The 5,624-nt window shown below is 30.8% G+C and overlaps 1 long non-coding RNA gene across 2 annotated transcripts; it reads left to right on the forward strand.

Annotated features, from left to right (window-relative positions):
* The first annotated feature begins 406 nt into the window (after positions 1-406).
* On the forward strand, positions 407-3,183 carry LOC134275309 (uncharacterized). Of its 2 annotated transcripts, XR_009993794.1 has the most exons (6): positions 407-1,270; positions 1,357-1,422; positions 1,745-1,796; positions 2,005-2,200; positions 2,565-2,643; positions 3,089-3,183. It is a non-coding gene; the product is annotated as an uncharacterized LOC134275309 (long non-coding RNA). The 2 variants fall into 2 exon arrangements; XR_009993795.1 differs by lacking the exon at positions 407-1,270 and having other exon boundaries at positions 1,322-1,422.
* The last annotated feature ends 2,441 nt before the right edge of the window (positions 3,184-5,624 follow it).

Here is a 5,624-nt window from a genome sequence, read left to right on the forward strand (position 1 = left end):
GAGTCCTTGTTTTATACCCTGTCCCACAGCTGACTTAGTAGATGAAAACAGAAATAAATCAATTTTACTCCAGTCTGTAAAAGGGCTACCTGGTACTACTTATCTTTTGAAAACTATTTTTATTGTAGAATTTGTTGTGTTCATGGTGGATGGAGGCATTCTTTTGGACCCCTGAAATGTGTTCATTTATTGCTTAATAACTTAGATTGCACAGCATGAAAAGTCGCGTTTAATATAATTTAATAAATTTGTTTACTCCAGTAAATTTCTTGTATTGAATTTAATTTATGTATAACGGTACATTTTACATGAAATATAGTGTGATATAATTAACTACAGCTTTCAAATAAGTATAATTATATTTAATGCAAAATACGTCAGGAATAATATAGTTTAATAGAGATTATACGTTTCGTTTAAGAATATCGACATGTAAAAGTAAATATGCTTAAACTTTAAGTTTAAGTATGTTTTTGTTATTTTAAATATGTCATAAATATTAATTCTTTATTTTAATCAAAATAAAAGATTGTTTACAGTTTTATTATTGCAAAATAACAAAATCATTTACATTAAACTTCCGACGTTGTAATGTTGGCCCGACATTAATGAACCGTCAATGTTGCTACGTAAACTTATGTTGAAACATTTTTTAATTAAAAAAAATATTTATTTATTTTAATTTTTATTTATTCATTTTTAATTATTTAACCCTTATGTAGATTTTCAAAACTGTGGAATATAACTTAGATTTTTTTTCACTAAAACTGTCGACTAATACTGTAGTACAATTACATCGGGATCGAAGTCGAGCTCGAAATGCAATTAATTTAAACAACACACCGCGCCGAAATTCAAGTTTTTTTTAGGTTCCACGCAGCCATGTTGAACTTGATCATGATGTTGTACAGAAGCTAAGTGCGAAAGAGGGTGTCGCGAAAAGGAGAAGTATGATTAGCTTTGGATGGAACTTCTGTTTTGACAGAAGATGAAGACATTTTACGACCCTGTACTGCGGTAGGAACAATGTACAAAATTTTATCATGTGTCCTTGAATGAATGATTATCTTCTGCTACTGACAATGCTACTGTTCCTTAGTCTGGGCACTACACATAAATTGCCTGACCGTAAAAACGTTTGAGCAAGCACTATTTAAATTTTGCAATTATTATCTTTTAAACATCTCTCATAAAGATGGATTTTAACCAGAATTTCCTCGTTTGGGATTGGTTCAGGAATTTTAGTGTTCCTCTGTTCAGCATTTACAAAGTATGTTGTACAATGTAAAAAAAATATATTTACTTTTAATGCATGTTCAAGGATCATGTTCAGCACTTATTTTGATTATTTAATAGTTGCAGTGGACTGTGCCTGAGACGATTCCCCACAGCGCCGGCGTATATAGTCAGCTTGTGAAAATGGTGAGAACCATGCAGCTCAAATTTTCATATAACACATATAACGTAGCATTATTTTTTAGTAACTTGTATATTTTAGCATAAGACTATAAAAAAAAATATTGCAACAACTTGAACTACTATTTACCAAGAAAAAAAGACGAGGTTCATATTCTTAATTTCCTTATCCTAAAAATACAATAGCAATGGATTCTGATAGGTAATCTAAACATACTATAAATTGCACAGAGCTATGCATAATTATTTTACATTAAATACTTAAGCATGAATTATTAAAATAGCTATCATATTCTATGATGCACAATTATACATGCATTATTTACAGGAATCCGAATACTCACAAGAAGGACAAAACCAGTATGAAAATTAGCACAAAGGTAAGATTTCTTAAATTTTCTGATAAGATCAATAAAATCACATGAATTGAATTTTTTTTAGCTCAACTGAGCTATTTTAAGACCCAAGCGAGTTTTCTGATCAGTGTCTGGTATTCGTCTGTCATCTGTAAACTTTTCAAATTTTTACATTCATCAGAATTAATCCTAATTTGAAAAAAAAACCTTCAAGATACAACTTTTCTTTCAGAAATTGTGCCAGAAATGTTTGAAGTATCTATTGGAATGATCTGACAACATCGAACTTGCTGAGCCTTCCTTCTTAAAGTGACATGACCAGATATTTGGCTACCCAGTTTGAGATACGAACTAATCATTTGTTGTACGACTTGTTGTGTATGAGATTGCCACATTTACTGGAACTTTAAACCCCAGCTATCTACAGTGTAAGTTGTTAATATATTTTATTTTATGTTAAATCACTTGCTCATTATCCCAATAACTTGCATGTTAAATGCTGTAGATGCTAACCTTTGCATTTTCGTAAACTCTTAAATTCTATGTGTTTTGAGTATGGTGCGCCATTATGTACATCTGTTTCGTATCATGTTTTTTCGTCTCTAAATTTGATCTTGTACATATTATCATATGTTTTTGAAATAATTCGCTGAACTAGATCACAAAAGTTTAAGGATTTTATTATTGTATGAATGTTATCTACCTGCTCTAATCATAAATACATCTGTTTGTATATGTTTTCTATGAAATGCCATACCTGTTATTGATTTTTCATATTTTTTTTATCCATAGTATCTTTCTGCTAAATGAAATAAAATATTGTGGAGGAACACAGAGAAAAGGGCACCTCAACATGTTCAAGGTCAAGCAGGTAAACACAGTGGTAAAATGCTCAAAAAAAGATGGCAAAAAGTTACTAGTCCACAATTTACATGTACATCCACAAAATCTGTAGCTTGCTGGTCTGAAACTATAGATACGTATGTCTTAATATGTTAAATGCTTTAAATGCTATTATTTGCATTTTCGTAAATTTTGTAAATCTTCGAATTCCATGTGCTCTGAGTACGGTACCATTATGTATATTTCATATCATATTTTGTCGTCTGTAAATTTGATCTATACATATAATTATATGTTTTTTTAATGCAATTCTCTTAACTAGAGGACACAGAGAATTTTATCATTGTGTAAAATGTTATCTACTTGCTTTAGTCATCAGTACACCCTGTTTGTATATCTTTTCTCCTTTTTTGTATGTTCTTTCTATGGAGAGCCATACCTGTTATTAATTTTTCATATTTTGTTTCTTACAGCTTTTTACCATATCCATAGTATCTTGCTGCTAAATGAAAGAATTATTGTGGAGGAACAGAGAAAAGGGATCTCAACATGTTCAAGGTCAAGCAGGTAAGCATAGTGGTAAAATGCTCCAAATAAGATGGGGGAAAAATCATTAGTCTCCAATTTACATGTACATCAACACTAGCTTCAAAATTTGTAGCTCGCTGGTCTGAAATTATAGATAAATATTTTATTACCCAGACTTGAAAAAATGGCATATCTTTTATGGTCTTCTGTAAATGTCAAAGTTCTGATGTTAAGAGAACCACCTAGAATAAAGAAACATTATATGGAACAAAACTCGCAAACCCCTTTTTGTGTCGTACAATTGTTCCTTTTTAGAACTACATTGCAATCAATGTAATCACACACAAATGTAAACACATCACCCCATACATGTAATATTAAATAGACTGCCATATGCACTTTCTTTTAAAATCTAGATAGGTTCAAAAATATTTCAGTTGTCAATAATTAATCAAAATTGAGCTGTGTTTCCTCTAGGTCAGTTTACAATCAACCTAAATTTTGTGTACAAGTTACATGTAATATATGCATAAATCCAGAAGCACACATACAATATATATATAGGCAAATGGGTAATTATTTGTATGTTTGTTGTAGAAATTACGAGCTACATGTGCTTCTCCAGAGCATGAAAATGTCTTGGGATGAAGAGAAGAAAAAGCAAGAAGAAGCAGTTTTAAATATTGATTATGTCTTTATAGTACAAAAAATGATTCGAAAGATGATACTATCTATGAAATTAGAAAACTGAAGTGCCGTTCTGATGAATGTGAAAATGTTCTTAAAGAACAGGACACCAAAAGTGCCACTCTCAAATCAAAACACTCTAAAAGGCAGAGCTTAAGAAGAAGTAGGACAAATAAAGAATCTAAAAGAGTCAAACCTAATGATGTAGTGATTGAACAGAAATGGTCTATTAGAGATCAAATATCTAAGTTATTACTGTTTTGCACAAATGTGATGTTTTTTTTTACTTAACTTTAATTGACACATTCAATGTTAGATAAGAAAAATATACCTTAGTAGTGTTGTATTTTTGACAATTAAAGTTTTTTTCTGATACTTCATTACAGATTAAAACTGTTATATTTTTTATTGTTTAAACATTGATTGGTTTATCGTGTAGTATGCAATCACATACATTTTAATCTTGATTTATGAAATACATATACGTATACAAGTTTGACTTAAATAATAAGTGCATGGACATTTATTGTGGAAAAAAATAAGACAATCAAGGGTAGTCTTAAACATGTTAAAGAGCTTTGCTGGCAGTAAGTGGCAGATCTTGATACCCACGTAAGAGAAAGGTGGTGTCTCTGACTGATCCTTTTGCTCTTGCTTGTGGGCGAGTGAGGCTTCTCTGTCAGTGGCTTAGTTGTCATAGATGTAAAAAGTAGACTAAGCAGATGAGGTAGAGACATTTCTGAGTAAAAAAAGGGTGAATTGTGATTTTAATAAATATTATATTGCAAGAGTAATGAGAATTGAAAGAGTAAAATATTAATTTGTTTCCTTCCATATGAAGTAAAAGAGTTTATGACTAGAATTTTTTGCATTAAGATTAAACTGTAATTAAGGCTAAAAAAAATTGTTAAATATAATTGTACATCTGTGTATACAGGAAATTTTATATGTACATGTTTCCAAGCTCATTCTTGAAATTTTGAGGCAAAGTGTAGAAGATTAATGACTGAAAAAAAATATCACTATCAAAATTTCTTGCATTCCAATGTAAAATGAGGATATGTTAAAGTTATAATCATCAAGCAATAAACCTAGCAGTTGGAACAAACATGGGGTATTAGAGACAAATTATCAGCTGTTACTATTTTGTGTAATTGTGATGATGTTTCTTTAATTTGAATTGGCATAACCAAATGATATAAAAGATTTTTTTTGGTGTTGTATTTTACACAGTCAACATAATTAAAGTATTTACTGTACTAGGATAAAGATTTAAAAGCTGTCATATTTTTATTGATACCATATCGACTGGCTTATTGTATCACACACATGTACATACCTTTTTAATCTCTGATTTATTGCCATGTTTTTTCAAGTTGATAATTAGTGCATGGACATCTATTGTGGAAATACTTGGGAAACAATATAAGGGTAGTCTGAAAAGCTTTGCTGGCAGTAAGTTGCAGATCTTGATACCCAAGTAAGAGAAAGGTGGCGTCTCTGACCGATCCTTTTGCTCTTGCTTGTGGGCCAGTGAGGCTTCTCTGTCAGTGGCTTAGTGTGTCTTAATAGATGTACATGTAAAAAGAATGGGCATTTTTTATTGCCAACTTTTATTCTTCTGTGCAAAGTATGATATGATTTTTTGGGGGAAATTGAAAAACCATTTACAACCCATGCAGCAGTTTCAATAGGGGTAGTTTCAGTAACAGGTTTAGCAGTCTTTTGGAGTCAAGAATGACTGCATTTTTTTACCTGTTGTGTTCTGATTTATTGCAGATTTAAATTTTACAT

Source organism: Saccostrea cucullata, unplaced genomic scaffold, assembly GCF_032062105.1.
Source record: "Saccostrea cucullata isolate Sc308-1 unplaced genomic scaffold, CSIRO_AGI_Scuc_v1 ctg7337, whole genome shotgun sequence".
In the NCBI taxonomy this organism is placed as follows: Eukaryota; Metazoa; Mollusca; class Bivalvia; order Ostreida; family Ostreidae; genus Saccostrea; species Saccostrea cuccullata.